At 46.1% G+C, this 16,819-nt stretch overlaps 1 long non-coding RNA gene across 13 annotated transcripts; it reads right to left on the bottom strand.

The window, feature by feature from the left end:
• Window positions 1-417: 417 nt before the first annotated feature.
• Window positions 418-16,553, bottom strand: LOC104910496 (uncharacterized). 13 transcript variants are annotated; one of them, XR_014886981.1, is made up of 10 exons: window positions 14,727-16,553; window positions 13,294-14,312; window positions 12,412-12,489; window positions 9,505-9,627; window positions 9,114-9,402; window positions 7,125-7,272; window positions 5,879-6,136; window positions 4,157-4,258; window positions 1,935-2,266; window positions 418-1,591 (listed from the first exon to the last, which is right to left on the bottom strand). It is a non-coding gene; the product is annotated as an uncharacterized LOC104910496 (long non-coding RNA). The 13 variants fall into 13 exon arrangements; XR_014886983.1 differs by having other exon boundaries at window positions 13,294-13,592; XR_014886986.1 differs by having other exon boundaries at window positions 13,294-13,469.
• Between the last annotated feature and the right edge of the window lie 266 nt (window positions 16,554-16,819).

The raw sequence follows: 16,819 nt of genomic DNA, 5'->3' as shown, positions 1-16,819 counted from the left end.
CACAACAAATAACTGAACTGCTAGGAAAATGTGGGTGTTCCTAAATGTTTGTGGCTTCCAAGCATCAGCAAACAGAACAGAGCAGGCTGATGGAGAATTTTCTTTTCACACAAGAGAAATGGACGAGCAAGACACGAATAAGAGGTAGCAGTCTGAGTGACAGCTGGGCACAGACAAGTTCCCTTGTTGCTGCTGGTGGCCTCAGCCCATGTCCAGGAGGAGCAGCCAGGAGATGTGCTGAGCTGGGAATCAGACCTGCTGCAATCTTGAGGCTGAAAGCAAGAGTTTGGATGGTGCACCAGTTGCGCTGTGTTTCTCTGGGAAAAGAGGTATTAAATTCAAATTAGATTCCCTAATAGAACGCATGAACCACGTGAAATTCATCGTAACAAAACTTCAAAAGCAACACAGATGAAATGTCTTTGGATCAAAGGTTTATTTCTAATGACACAGCACTGGAAAACAGAAGTTACAGATGACTTTTTGATACAGGATACATTACATATCTTAATTTAAAAGGATTTGTGAAGGTATGCTGCATAAATACCTATTGTGAAAATATATTATGCTTATTTCTCAGAGATTAATTTTGCTGTGTTTTTTTTTTTTAATTGAGCCAATTAAATAAAAAAGTACAGATGAGCATCATTCCAGTAATCATTCCAGATTATCTCACTGTAACTATTGCAGCTGGAAGAGGAAACTGAGCCATGCCTTCTCAAAGGTTTAGCAGCTTTGAAAACGATGTTATTCATCATCTCAGAACGAAAATGTCACATTGCTAACATGGACACTGTTCAGTGCTTTGGCAATGGCAGCCAGTTTTGCTTTGGAACAAAACTGTTTCCTGTAACGCCAGACAGTGAGAGAGCAATGCATGCCCTGATGACACCACACAGTCAAAGAACTGCAGTGAACTTGTTAAAATGCATATATACCCACATGCACTTATAGGTACACATTCAACTTCCTGTGCATAGATATTATGCGTGTCCAAAAGTAACTCTGAAAAACGTTGCAGCAGTTAATTACATTTTTTAAACGCATGAAACTTAGGAGAGTTTGACCTCATTACTACAGGATTACTCATTAAATTTTCTGCAGTGCAACTCAATACAGTACACTCAGTGCAGAGAAGTTCAGGTTTTGGTACCAAGGAGGCTAATTTGGGATTTCATGGGAAAGGACCAAATACAGGAACACCACAGCTCTGACAAAGCACAAACAAACCTGGTGCCACGTGCATGTGAACAAATAAGGACATTTCTGGTTTTATTTGATTTTTTTTTCACGCACTGCTTCAGAAATTGCTAGCTGAACTGTTTGCACTCATGCTCATCTTGATATGCTTCAACAAGCTTTGTCCGGCACCAATCCGTAAACCATTAGCAGCCTGAACTACAAAAAGTGGGCTCCCGTGTTACAAAGAGGTTAAAAACCTACTGACTGAGCTTCATGCCACATTCTGTGCCTGTGAGAAGAGCTGTTCCAGATGGCGTGTGAAGTTCTCTGGGAAAAGTCCTTTAGAACTCTTTGCATCTCTGCACTGAAGCCACTCAGATTCCTTAATGCCTGCCAACCAGCCAGCCTCCTGAAAGAAAAAAGACAGAGCATCTTCAGTCTCAGGCCTCTCCCATTCCTTCCTACACACCCCAGGCCCGGAGAAGTGTTGGATCACATGGCTAAAAGAAGTGGTGATTTGGTTAAATAGCGCACTCTGATTTGGCACAGATTGTTTTCTCTGTTCTGCCAGACCGTGGTCTTGTGAGACTGACTGTGAGCACATTATGTGGCCTTTATCCACCCAACCTCCAGCTGAACTGAAAATTGGACAATCAGCCTCTGCAGTCACCCAGTGTTACAGCAAATCTGCATTTGTGCAAATGCATGTGGAGATGTTTTCAAAGTTCTCACAGTAATACTGGGATACTTACACAGTAAGAGCATAGAGTGTGCTGGAATCATTACAGAATGCCACAGATGAGGGGAAAAAAAGCAATCTTTTTCTCTGATTATTTTTTTCCGAGCGTTCTTTTCTCTCATTCCCATATTGACAGTCAGAAGAAATCACAGTTCTTGTTTTCTCTGCCATCGTAATTTCTAGAAAGTAAAAGTCAGTTGATATTCAAGTACCCTTTTCAAAAATTCCTGGAAACTTCAGCCTAAGCCAGATCTTGACATGCAATACTGCAATCCAAATCCTCAGCAGCACAATCACTCAAAAGGAAGATTTCTTATTGGTTCTCTTAAGTGCCATCCATTTTACCTGGAGTAAAATCCATTCAGTATTTTTTGCAGTGATCAGCCTACTTTCATCTCACCAAATGACTGACTCTGTGCTTTGTTCCTTTTAAGAACAGGACTCAGAGTAGAGTGATGATTATCAGGGAGTTTCTAATGCTGATTCATTATTATTCTACAGAAAGTACAAACAGAGATGGAGTAACTGGCAGCACGTTCCTGAAGCTCATGTTTTGGAAAACCTGAGAACTGAAGTTTTCTGCCAAGCACAGAGTGGATTCTACTAAGGACTGAAGTTTTAATGGATAATAACTTCAACTCAATAATTATGGAAAAAAATTGAAGTCACTGGTGGGATTGGTTGGCTTTGAACAGGGAACACAGGCTGACAGCACTAGCTATGTCAGAACGATGGTTTTAGACAGATCAATTTTGCAGGAGAAAAAAGAACCAAGATAAAACACTCTCTGTAAATCAACAAAGTATCTGGTAAAAGAGAAAAATTAAGTTTTATGGTGATGTTAAACACGAAGGGCAAATATGCACTAAGTAACAAAGATATGAGCAGAATGATCTCAGAAACACGAATACATGGAGCTTTATTTTCTCCATCACTGCACACAATTTACTCCAATTAATCTAATGGGATGTGGATGCACACCACAAGAGAAAAGAAATTAATGGATTCACCAACTGAAGGTGATATATATTTAATACAAAACATTGTAAGAAAAAGTAACTGAAGACAACCTATTTTTATATCCTTAGAGTGGTATTCTGCAAACACTGACAATCAAATCAGTTGAACAGCCCAAGAGGTATGACGCAGCACAGTTTGAGTAAGGATAAGAGAGTCTGTCCCTGCAAAAGTAATGAAGTGTCCTAGTGAAAAGGAAAATAACATTAATCTTTTGTTCAGAAACAATACTAAAAAAGAATCAAAAACCAAAACAATGACTTGTCTCTTGTATTAAGAGAGAGTTCAGCTTAGATAATGAACAGTCTCTGGCTCTCCAAACACGCACTAGACAGTATTTGGGCATATTTTAAGGAACGTTCTTCATTCAGAGCAGAGCACTGGCTATCTCCCTGCGCAGGATCCAGACCCCAACCTCCCAGCCCCCAGTTCAGTGGGATACTTTTCATCAACACTTTCTGCCACTACAGCCACGAAGTGGCTCCTACTGATTGTACAAGATGGGCTTCTCTTAAAGAAGTAGTCAAACATTAATTCACTTGGCTGCAAATCAATATAACACGTGGAATTCAATTGTTTAAAAATTAACCTGAAACACGCTGTTAAAACAAAATAAAATATCTGAAATGACATGGAACTGTTGGATTCCTGCATCAAAGTGATGGCTGGTGCAGTTCAAGAGCACTGCTGTGTGAGGCTCAGGTTCCAAGAGGCACGCAGAACATTAGGGACACCTCTGTGCCATTGAGCTGCAGGACAGAACTGTTTGTGCGTGGTCTCAGTGCTCTCTCGGGGCAAATGTACGTTTCTCCAGATCTCCATGTAAAACTCTGAACATGTGGGGAACATACAATCAGTTCTGACCCAGCGTTACAACAAAATGACAGCAACAGGATGCACAATTTGTAAGCCATCTTCTGTATTAAGCCTACGTATGTATGTAAGCCTGCATGAAATCCACTACAAGGTAGCATAAAAGTGCCCTGGAAAAATGTACTGAAGTTGGATCCTGTTGGTAGCACACACCTGGGACTCTAGCTTAGTTAACTGTGCTGTTTGGTCACAAATGAAACCAAGTGAAAGGACAAAATAAGAATGTTGGTGTTCTCTAACAGTAAAGACGTTCTGAATCAACATTTCAAAGTAACTATAAACAGCGAGAAGAAAACTGAGACAAAGGGAAACATTAGCAACAGAAAAAAATAACCATGTTGTTACCTGATCAGCTGTGGTCTCAGAAGGAATTACCAATACAATATCCCCGCGTTTTAAATTAAGCTCAGCACTGTTAGCTGCCTCAAAATCATGCAGAACTTCAACCTGAAGGAAATACCAAATATGCAGAAATGATCAAAACAGAGACATTGTGAAAAAAGAACAATGTGCTCTTTCACTTCTTCCTTTATGGAAATATATGGCCAGAGATACGTACATTCAAGCTGTTAATGTTCACATCAGAGTTTCTATTTATAGTTTATGAAACAGGTATAGCTTCAGTAAATCCTCCTGAAACTCCTGAAAGAAACCAAACATCCTCTCCCAAGGTTGCAGAATCCCACAAGTGCTGCCTCTTGGACAAGTCCTGTTACATCATTCCTACCGTGCAAGGAACTTCTTTCATTTCCCACTATCATTACCAGACCCGAGGAGAGGGATGGCAGGATTTTGCTGATAAGCTTGGAAAAGAATCACAGGAAAGGTTACTTCAGACCCTTACTTACGCTGTCTGCTAGATACCATTATTGGTGTAAACATCCCTGGAAATTAGAGTGAGAGGTACAGCACCAGTTTCAATACAAGATACAAGAAGTTAATAATGGGAACCATAGCTCCTGTTTGTCCTGGAAAGAACTCCCACTTACTGGCAGATAGGAATGCCAAAAATATCTCTCTTTCCAAGAGGGGGTTATTCAAACATTTGTGGGGTTAGTACACTGTCGTGAGCAGACCATGCCGACTGAATAGCTCTTCCTCCTTAAGAGAGATACTATCCCAGTTTTCTCAAAGGCACAGACAGTTCCGTGGTAACTCTGCAATACTGAAATAATGCAGCACTGAGAGCCAGATGGCAGTCATATATTCTGCTGCTTCTTATTTACGTTTGACTCAAGGAAGCGTGACAAAAAACAAAAGATGAACTGTGGCAGCACATCTGCATCAAAACTGCACAATCCTGGTCACTCTAACCTTAATGTTATTCTCACTGTTTGCTGAAAATCGTGACCCATGAAAATGGATCAGAAAGAATGGCATATTTATGGAGTGCTATGGGACTGATTAGTCTGAAGAATGCAAATTATAGTAGGAAGCATATAAAGTTCATCTATCCTCAAGGAGCGTTTCTCCTGCTTGCTGATTCTGAAGTGAAAAGAACCTTGTGAACCAGGAATCTCTGTGGGTCTTACCAGCCAAGGAGAGAATTGCCCTCAAGCTTATTAAACTTCTCTGTCTGAATACCCTAACAGTTTGTAAGTATAGTAATACTAAGGACAGAAAATGATACTTCAACTTCATTGCAGTGAATTGTTGAAGTCCCATAGATTTCAATAGGGCTGGAACATCCTCTATGGATTCTCAGGCCAGAAAAATGCCTTTTTGGTGTTGTTAGCAAACGATCGAATAATACTGCTGACTAAATCGCTGGCAATGGAATTTTACTTAAAAGATTCACTGTCAGTACTGGTTTGGTGAGATGAAAGGAGAACTTCAATGATTCTCACAGCTACGAAGGGATATAACCAACAAAATCCAAGTGCAGAAAATAGATTTCTCCACATTCACGTATGGAGAAAAAACACAACCAAAGGTGGGTGAGTGCATGCGCATGCAAGCACGTGGCTGTGAAACTGGGCTCCTTTGGCCTCATAATGGCTCGATTGTCAACACATCCACAGAAGCTAGATCTGAAAAGATGTCTAAAAGAAAAACAAACAAGCAGACCTTAAAGAGAAAGGCCGGTGGCATGTCAGAAGCTGTGTCTCCTGCTGACGCAGGCTGACCTTGAGAAGGCGCAGTCTGGATTTCTTCAGCTGGTTTCTGCTCACTTCCAACTTGGGAGGTTTCACTGTCAGTGCCCTGAGTGCCCATCTCTGCTGCAGCATCTTTGGACTCACTCATGATGACATCATGTTCTTCTCCTTCCCCTTCGTTGTTCGATGCTGCCTCTATCACTACTGAAGGGATGCTGCTGACCTTTTCCTAGGAAAAGAAATAAAATACAACAAAGGCATCACGAGAGTATTTAGTACTTTATTTCAAGTTGAAAAACATGTTTCTTTACTTCTGCTGAAGGTGGGATTCTTACATCAAGACAGAGAACAATAATTGTGCAGAAAAGTAAAAGTTCTAAGAGCTTAGAGGAACACAAGGTGCAAAAGCAGAAGTGACCTGGACCTCTTTCAGGGCTGTCCCAGAGTCCAGGTGTGAAATCCATCATACACCAGAGCACCTTCAGGACTGAGGGAGGTTGTTGCCAAGGGCCATGGGACACATTACTGTACAGGACTTACTATGGGATGTTTAAGGGAGAAACCAAAAGCAGTGGGTGGATTGAGGTGATCTGGGGAGGAACAAGTGTGGGACAACAAAGGCACAGATAACAGGATAAATGGGCTGGTTGCATGTAAGCAGTGGATAGTTCAAATGTTATCTGGCCATGCCCTGCACCTGATGAGTGTGGTCTGTCCTATCTTCTCATTAAGTTGCTTGCTAACTCTTCTCCAGGGTGAGGGCTGTCCATTGTTCTTGCCCATGTATGCACCAGGGTCAGATCATGGACTGGAGGGCCTGTGTGCCCATCTGCCAGCTGCATGAGAGATCCAGGTGCCAGCCACTGGAGACACTCAGCTGAGCGGACTTGAGTGACATCAGCACGTATGTAAGAATATATATATTCTCACGAGTAGATCTCTACCCTGCTCAGCCAGAGGTGAACGTGATGAGGCTTCTGGTAATGCTTGTGTTTGTGTGAGTACCCCGCGTGTCTGTCTACGATTTCCATGGCTGTCTGTGCATGTTCCAATATCGTGTCTGTGTGTGCTCTGTGTGTGCATCGACTGAGAATACACGCTCATCCTCGCTGCTCGTTGCACCCTGGGGCGTGGAGCTGCATCAGCCTTGCCTGTGCTGGGAGCTGCTGGATCTGGCTGGATTCCCTACTGCTCCCCCACGCAACAACAGGAGGTACCTGAGAAACACCAACCTCCTTTTCTTCTCCCTGAGGTTTGTCACCTTCAGCAGCAGCCTCCTGTGCAGTGGGAGCAGCACCTCACCAGCTCTGCTGCCACCACCTCGCCGTCTTCCACTGCCACTGCCCCATCCGCAGCAGTCACCGCCTGCAGAACAAAAGGAGAAACCTTTCAGGACATGAGCTGTGAATATCAGCTGGAGATTTCCTGTGCTCTGCGATCTCCTTAGGTGCTGCCGGCCCCTGGCTTTGGTTTCACTGGGGTTTCTCCTGACCCAAGGGGGAAAGCAGCACTGCAGGCTGCCATCCTATACCTGAAGCACCATGTGGGGAGCACAGGGGTAGGCTTGCACAACGAAGCTGATTTACAGGCAGGAGAGGGACATTTACAAAACCTCCCTGCGAACATGCAGTAGAGTTTCAGATGGGTATTGCTAGTGTAGGAGAAATTTCTCAAGGCTCCTGTGTTTTTCACTCTCTTCTTTCTCAGACATATACAACGGCCTCCTCCCACTGCTCTCTGAAACAGTTACGTGACTGATTCTCAGGGCTGATTGGCCTCCAAGCTGTTTGGTGTGAGAAATTCCCTGCAGGTTCATGGTGAGTTGAAGCTTGGCAAACTGTCCGGAGGTCCACGTGCCAGTGAAAGGCTGTTCTTGGGAACAGGCTACAAGTCTTCTCCAGCTGCTGTCTCCAATCTCTGGACCTGGACTGCCTTCAAGAGCACTGCCTTAATTAGACTCCTTCTGAGCAGAGATGTGCAACTTGGGCTACATTAGCTGAAGCAAATATACTCTACAGCTAGATAAAGGTTAGAAATATTCAGATGTCATCAGGTATCAGAAAATGTTAGCCTACAGCTAGGCCAATTTTAAAAAAGAAAGAAACATAAATAAAGGCCCAAGTAGAACTGATATGACTGAATCATTTGTCATTAGCCTGTGCTGAAAAGTTAGTATGCATTTTATTTCAGTTATTGAAGGGTGGAGAGAAAAGTACCTTCCTAAAGGCCCTGTTAAATCCTTCCTCCGGCAGAGAGAGTTTATGTATCACCCTAACATTTGTGTTGGTACATACTGGTATTTGTTTACAGCAATATACTTGAATTAAGTTGACTGTAGATTCCTCTTAAGGCTTGATGGTGAAGGTGAATAAAAAAAACACATTCTGCCAATTCAATTAACTTCAGGGAGTTTTTAACACTAAAGAAAAGCTATTTTCTAGGTACCAACGTCAAGCTAAGTTTAGCAGAAATTCAGTTAACAGCCTGATTCTCTGTTTCTCAGTTTGATTTTCCACCCATGAATGAGACTAATTCAGCTATCTGAGCTCAACTTGAACTACCTGCATTCATGATCATTCTTCAGTCTAGTGACTGATCTTAACTGATGTGATAAATAAATTCTTCTGCAGTCTTTGGAAGCAGAAAATACTCTAGTGTTTTGCAGAAATCACTGCAGAAGTTTCAGCTTGAACTGAAAATTCTGCCAGGGAAGGATGCTCTGTCACAAACAGAAGTAATATCAAAAGACATGGATGAACGTTCACATCTTCTCCTGTGACTTGTAAGGCATGCAAGCCTGTCTCTCAGAGCATTACCAATTTAGCAGTCTTGACCCAGGTGAGTATTCAAATAAATGGTGGATGCAAAAGAGACCAGTATGAAAGGAAGGGAACAGAACGCATACCAGACTGATTTTATAAAACGTGCTTCATAGATTAGACGGTAGGCCAGGAAGTCTTTCAGACTCTGGACACTGTACCAAGTTGGTTTGTGGGTGTGTGCGTTTTGTTTTTTTTTTTCCTTTTTAGCAACTGCCAGCTATGAATCTGTTCTTCATTTTAGGAGTGCTGTATAAAGGATTAAAGGCCATGGTGTTTTTTGGAACTTACTGGTTTCCTATTAAGTTCATCATTTCCTGCTGTGGATTTGTGTATGTATACATAACCAAGTGAGGGCACTGATGGAGACACCTGCCTGGTACCTACCTGCAGTGTTGTATGATGTGAATACTGACAGATGGAATAGCTGACTTTACCAACAACACGATGTTCAAACCGGTTTCCAGGCTCTCTTCTCAGTTCTTTACGCGTTTTTGGAATGCCGAGTTAGTGATCACGTTCATGCTCATGTTTCCAGTCTCCCTGAATGTATTCCTCTCTGTTCATGTCATGTGGAAGAAGTCTTCCCCAAAACCAGAGAACGTTGACTGGCAGGGAATATGGAGAGGTTGATGCGTGGGGACCTGCAGTGCCATGGGATTTCACTCTTGAACACCTGTGGGAACCCGAGAAACTAAGCAAGTATTTAAGTCAGGGACGGTGCAGCTTAGACAGATCTGATGAGGCACAACTTGTTTGGGGCTTGGCTTGTGCTTACCGAGCTCTGTGCAATACTATTCTGGAGAGAGAAAGTTTCCGAGCTGAGGTTCAAGCCAAAGGGGGAAGTCTCCAAATCAAACCTGATCACTCACACGAGGTACCATTTTCGATGTCAGCTGCCCTGTGGAGGGACAGAAATGGAAATGGGTGTCCTCGCATTCAGAACAGAAAGAAGACGACGCTGAGGAAGTAGAGGAAGATCCAGGCCAGGGGCCCTCCCCAAAACCACCGTCACTGAGAAAGGCAATGGAAAAAACTAAGAGACGTGGAGAGGAGAGCGAGGAGGAGGAAGTCACTGTTACCATTACTCATCGAACTCTGAAGATGACTGAAATCCAAGGCTCAAGAAAGGAGTTTACATGCTGCCCAAACAAAGCTATTCACCTGGTTGCTTCGGAGCTGGGACAATGGGGCCAGCAGTGTGTTTCTAGATGGTAATGCAGCTCACCAACTAGGAAGCATTGCCAGGGACTTAGCTACTGTCAGAGGGATTGGTAGATGCTTGGACAGAGTTGCCACCCTGGGAACGAATGTTATCAGCCGTGAAGGAAAGATAGCCCTTCAAAGGCTTGATCTGAAGCCTGAGATGAAAAAGTGGAATACTGTTGAAAAAGGTATCTGGTCTTTGAGGGAAACAGCCGAGATGGAAATGTTGTATGAAAAGCACTGGTCACATACTTACAGACATAACATATACATTTTCATTACGTTCCACAAAAAGGGGCCGGAATTCTAAGAAATTATTAACATATTGTCCCACCCTCTTGAGCATGAGTCCTACAAATGTGGTGGGGGTCTCCAGCGGTCACTGGATGAGGGCCAGCAGTCTACCCCACTGTGAACTCCCAACCTCTTAAGGGGCAGGGACCCCCAAGTCCTTCTCCTCAGGGCTGCTCTCAAGGAGATCTTCCCCCATCTGTGTAAGTGCCCTGGATGGCCTGCACTTGGCCTTCTTGAACCTCATTAGGTCTTCATGGGCACGAATCCACTCCAGTTCTGTGAAAAGGCTGTTCTCACAATACGGAAAGGCTGTTGTCATGATTCAGGAGACAGAGCTGGGGAATGCATGCATGGCACCTTAACTCTGACCAGCAAGGAAATCAGGAGAACAGAATGCAGACACTGCCAACTTCTACCAGTTCAAATCTACTTCAAGACGCACTGCAAAGTCTTAACTGGAAAAAGTATCACCTTAGTGTATCCAAGAAAAAGAACAGTAAAACATCTGCTCTTTCTACTGCCACATTTGATTGATGGTTGTAAGGTACATAAAATACCCGTTGAATTTCTTCTTATTTTGCTTGGTTTTGCACTTCATCACGTGAGAAATGTGAGCAGGAGGTAGAACCACAACGAGCTCTCCCTTCACCTTCACACGCTTTAGCAGGATTGTCTGCTTGCAGTTTCAGTCCATGCTGGGGCTGTTGGTGCATCCTCAGTGCTGGGGACTGACTCTCAACAGATCGCAGCGAGGGAGCTGCTCTTCTGTGTACAAAGCCCTGACCCCGAATCGGATCATCTACACATCATTTAGCACCAGGCTCCCTAAGAACATGAATTACGTAGAATGCAGTGTTCTTCAGCTTAACTGGGCTGCTTCGTGATCGTCGTAGCCAAGACGGCCACCTGCTGCCACCTCACCTGCTGGACCCCTTCAGATTACAAGCAACAAGTTTAAGGCAGCACCTTTCCCACTTGGCACTCAGTGCATGTGCCAAGAAGTTATCACCAACACGCTTTAGGGATTTCCCGGGCCTGCTTTTTTGGCTGTGTGGTATCCCTCCTTACCATCTGGGAAGCTGGTCACCCATCAGGGCAAGTGAGGCTGTTCCAGAGATATCCCTTAATTCCTTAAAGAATAATTAATTGCTATCATTGTCCTAGCCGGGTGGCTTACACTAGTCTCCCACACTGACCCCCACTTTATTTCCTTGCCCCTTAATCCAGACCCGGAGCATCTCAGCCGCGTCACTGCCAACTATCAGCTCCATCCAGCCCAGCCCACCGCTACACACAGCAACACCATTCCATCTCACCTGTCCTGCTCATCTGTCCTGGAGGCCCAGAGCCATCCATCACACACAGCACACCAGTCACAGGACCCTTCCCACCACGCCTCATTTATTCTGCTGCTGATGTAGCTCTGGAGCCAAGCTAAACCTTCTAGCTCCTCTTGCTTATACCTCAAGCTGTGTATATTTCCTATAGAAACATGGGAAAAGTGCTCCGGTGTGCACAGCTCCAAGTGGAGCAGCCAGCTATCTTGGCAGCATGCAGTGCCTCAAACTTTGAATGCCAACGTGAAAACCCAGTAATGCTTAACAACCCTGCACATGGAGATCTGTAGGGCTGCTTGCTACCCTGGGAGCTCTGTCTGCACGGCTGAGTTGGTTCCAGTTGGTGCAAAGATGGCATGGGACAGAGGGCATTGCTTTCTGCCAGCTTACCTGCTTGCCCCTCACTCTCCCTACCTGAGCTGCTGACCCCTCACTCTCCCTACCTGGGCTGCTGGCCTCTCACCTGCTTTTTCTTCATGCTCTTGCCTTTTCCTGCTACTCGCTCCAAGTCTCAACACTTGCCTGCTCTGCTTGCTGCTTTGACAGCTTGCTCTCAGCTCTGCTTGCAGCTTCACTCCTTCTGCAGTCCCTTCTCTACTCCCTTCTCGTGCCCTTCAGGCTTTGCCTCCCCTTGCTGAGCAAGGCCATGACTGTAGCTCCCCTTCAGCCTCCTCCGCCCTTTGCCTCCCTCTACAGAGATACTTCTGGCCAGCACTCCTGCCCGCTGCCGTGCCCACAGCCCACATCTCTCGGGGAGATGCAAGGTGGCCTGGAGCTCCCCACACCTCCTCCCGGCCATGGCTTCTCAGCTTGGCTTCAAGCCCACGACCCAAAGCAGCTCCTCTTACCTTTGGGCCCAGCTTCTTCTCCTTCCACGCAGCTCCTGTGGCAAACCGGGCCTCAGCTCTTCCCACATTCCTCCATTCCTGCAAGGTTGCTTGCTGTCATTCACTGCCTTCCTTTGCTTTCCTTTGCTCTGCTACGCTTAGCTTTCCTACTTGCTTTCTCTACATTTACCTGCATTGCTTTTCACTTTTTATTCTCTTCTTTACCTTTATTTTTCTCTGTTTTCCTTTCAACACTCCCATTTGGTTTTTTTTTCTTTTTCTATCTTTTCCTTTTTTTTTTTTTCTTTTCATTCTTTTTTGTTGTTGTTTTTCTTTTTTTCCTGCTCCCTGGGGATACGTTATATCCTCCTATTCTCCCCCTTTATCACCCTCATCCTGCCTATATCTGTGCCTCTACCTACGCCTTCTCTCCCCACATTCCCGTCCAGCATCCGTTGTAGCCCCATATTACCCTCTATTTCCCTGGGCCCACACAAGCCCTCTATTGCCCCCCTACAGCCTTTTATAACCTTATATCTCTCCATGTGCCCCCTATGCCCACCCACAGACCCCTGTCAGGCCTGTTTCTCCATATCACGCCTATAGCCCTCCCACTGCTCCCTGTAGCTCCCACCCCCTTCTATCCCACCTCTATTCCCCTACAGATGCCCATAGAACCATATTTTCTTAGATCCTCCCCCACCCCCTATATCCCTTCCTTAGCTCTCCCCAGCCCCTCCCACCCCCCAACACTCCCTTTAGCACCGTGTCCCCCCATTACCCCTCACAGCTCTCTGTTGCCCTAAATCCCCCCGTACCCACCCCTATACCCCACATACCGATACCACAGCCCACTGCAGCCCCGTGTGCCTCCCCGTACCCCCAGCCTTCCCAGTCGCTCACCCCACAAGGCTTCCTTCCCTGTCCCGGTGCCGCTCTCCGTCCCTCCCGGCTCCGGCTCCGGCTCCGCCGTGCTCAGCACCGCTCCCGTCGTGCCGCAGTTCCGTCCCGGTGCTGCCCGGACAGCTCGGGCGCGCAGCGGCGGTGCAGGGTGGCCCGCACTGCGGGAGCGCCGCCGCCTGAGGGGAGAGCGGCTCGGAGCCGGCTGCTAACGGCCGCTCCCGCGCGCCGCACCTCAGCCAATCGGAGCCGGCGGCGCTGCTACTGACCAATGAGAGCCCAGGGGCGGGACGGACCTGCACCTGACCAATGAGAGCCCGGGGGTGGGGCGGTGCTGGGCTGTTGGTGGGAGGAGCACGGGCAGGGGGCGGGGCGGCGCCTCGGGGGGGCGCCCTACTGCTACAGGGGGTGGGAGACGGGACTGGCATTGACAGGTGGGAGATGGGGTTGGGACGTGGGGTTGGGAATGAGGTTTGGAATTGGGGTTAGGAGGTGGGGTTAGGATGTTGGATGTGGCATTGGGATGTGAAATTCAGGATTGGGGTGTGGGGATATGGATACGGGGTGGATGTGGAATGGGAGATGGGAAAATGGAACATAGATGGGATGGGCTTGGGACGGACATGGGATGGACGTGGGAGGAATTGGGATGGATTGGGGATGAAATATGGATATGGGATGGGATTGGGATGATAATGGCATGGGATAAGTATATGGGATGGACATGGGATGGATGTAGGTTATGGATTTGGGATGGACATGGATATGGGGTAGGGGATGGGGATAGGATGTGGGGTATGGATATGGGATGGGTTTGAGACGGCTGTGGGGTGGATCTGATGGACATGGGATGGGATAAAGTTGTGGGATACGGATAAGGGATGGCTACGAGATGGGGCTGCAGTGGTTATGGGGCCATAGGGGCTGTGGGGCCAGGATGCTGCTGTGACCTCCGTCCCCAAAGTTTACCCCGGTGTGACACATGGAGCCCCACAGCCGCTGCTCTGCCCTGTATTCTTTACCTGTGGAGGACATCCCCAAATCCCCACTATCAAAAAATAAACCTTAATTACAAATTGAGGGCTGCCAACCCCGCCCCATGGGAACGACGCTTCTGTGGGGGAGGGCACAGATGGGGTCCCCAGAGGGCTGTCCCAAACTTTGGGGGGTGTCCACAGCTCGGCTGCGCTCAGCTTTCCTACTTGCTTTCTCTGCATTCACCTGCAGTGCTTTTCACTTTTTATTCTCTTCTTTGCCTCTTTTTTCTCTGGTTTCCCTTCAACCCTCCCCTCCCCCTTCCCGCTCCCCTCCCCTCCCCCCTCCCTCCCACTTTTTCCTCCCTCCCCTCTCCCCTCTCCTCCCCTCCTCCCCTTCCCCTCCCGTACCCCCTCTTTTCTCCCTTCCCCTCCCCTTCCCCCGCCTTATGGGAAACTCACCTTTCTGCTCTTCACTCACTCCTTCGTTCTCCTGCCTCCTGCTGCTCCTCTTGCCTTCCCTGCCCCTGCTGTGCTCTGCTTTGCTTTCTCTGTACTCGTTGCCATCCAGTCTGTTCTCAACTGCTATTCTTTACTTTTTACTTGGATTTTTCTTCTTTTCTCCTCATCTCTTTTTTTCTTTTTTTATTTCTGCTCTTTTTTTTGCTTTTTTTTCTTTTAACTTTTTCTCTTTTTCCTTTTTTTCATATTTGTTTTTTTGTCTTTAAATTAATTTCACTCTTATTTTTTTAAAATCTTCTTGCTTTTTCTTTTTTTCTATTTTTCTTTTTTCTCTTTTTTCTCTTTTTTCATTTTTTTGTCTTCTTTCATCTTGTTTTTCATTTGTTTATTTTTTCTTTTTTCTTTTTCTCTTTTTTTCTATTTTCTTTTTCTCTTTTTTTTCCTTTTTTCTTTTTTTCTTTGTCTTTTTCCTTTTCTTTTTCCATTTCTTCTTTTCTTTTTCTTCTTCTTTTTTCTTTTTCTTTTTTCTTATTCTTTTTTTCATATTTCTTTGTTTTTTTTTCAATTTTCTTTCTTTTTTTTAATCATAGATAATCCTTAAACCCCCTTTAACTCCTCCCTTCGCTTCCCATTCTTTCTTTTCTCCCTTACCCTCACCTCCCCCCTTGCCATAGCCTACGATTCCCTTGCCTGCTCTTCTTACCTGAGCTGCTGTCCCTTCCTTTACCTACCTGAGCTGCTTCTTCCTAAAATTACTTAGCTGAGCTCCTGGCCCCTCACTTTCCCTGAGCTCCTGGCCCCTCGCTACGTACTTTAGCAGATGTTTTCTCACTTAGCTTCCTTACTGCTTGGCTCGTGTCGCAGTTGCTTGTGATAATCAGTGAACTGAGCTCCTCCTCCTCACCTTCTGCCATCATTTACTTCCAAAGCCTCCGTGCTTGTCTGTGAGCTGCTGTCCTGTGCCAGCATGGCAGAAATTAGCTCAGCAAAAGCTGGTGAGTGTTGTGCTTTAAATGGTCCGTGTAAGTTCCTGGTGAAGTTCAGAGCAAACAGGGCTGCTCTTGTAGTGCTACAAACGAATAGATTGGCTTGGCTGCCTCTTGAGTTGTGCGCACACTTTCCATGGCGTGAAAAGCTCTCCTTTGTTTTGCAGCTTTCTGTCAAACACTTGCCTTTGTTAATTCCAGGACAGCCTTCATCAGGCTGGGATTCTATCGGACAACCATCTTTGCAGAGATCTTGCTCGTGAGCACATCTGGATGTGGATGTCTGATAATAAACATTCTGTTACCATGCAAACATTCTTGTCTTTTCTAGATGGGAAAACATGGGTAATTCCCTGCCTAAGTGGGAGAAGTTACCTCTGCTATTTGAGGCTTGGAAGCCCATGCCATGTTAGGCTTGTGCTAGTGTTTTCTAAACCATGTGTACTGTAAGATGCAAGAAATGTAAAGGAAATTTAACAGCCGTTGTTTTTCTTTCAGCGTTTGGAAGAGGCTGGGCTTGAGGTCCAAACTCTTGGAAGAGAGTCCTTAGGGGTTATGGAAAGGCTGTGTAGGATCTGCACAGGAGAGTGTAATTTGTCCTGGGTTGGTCCGGGATGTGGTGTGATCTCTGGGAACTAAGCAGCACAAGGAATGTTGCTGCTGTCCCAGTGCATCAGCTGCACTGCCTTGAGTTTAATTTGCTATCCGATTCCTAGTGATATAAACAAAGCCAAAACTGGAGGCAAAGCCCTATGGTACAGGAAAAAGGAAACTCTAACCTCTAACATGCCTATGACTCTTCAGAGTCGGGGGGAAGTTGTTCACAGAGGGAGCTGAGGCCCTGACAGACCGTGGGTGCCCCATCTCTGCAGGTGTGCTCGACTCAGCTCCCATTGCAGTGAGTGGAGACAAAGGGAGGGACGTGGCTGATGATCTCAAACGAACGGTGGCACCGCAGGGCAGCGGTGCTTTCACCCTGGAAAGCCACCAGAGAAATGACCGCATCCACCTGCTGGCTGTCTCCCGTCACACATCCGCCTGTCACAGCAGCACAGGGGCCGGAAGGACGAGGTGACCTCACGTCAGCCTCCCGCAGCTGCAGCAGTT

The sequence above is a fragment of the Meleagris gallopavo genome, chromosome 17 (genome assembly GCF_905368555.1).
Source record: "Meleagris gallopavo chromosome 17, MGAL_WU_HG_1.1, whole genome shotgun sequence".
Taxonomy (NCBI): Eukaryota; Metazoa; Chordata; class Aves; order Galliformes; family Phasianidae; genus Meleagris; species Meleagris gallopavo.
Note: the sequence above shows the minus strand (reverse complement) of the source record. Positions and strands in the feature narration are given on the sequence as shown.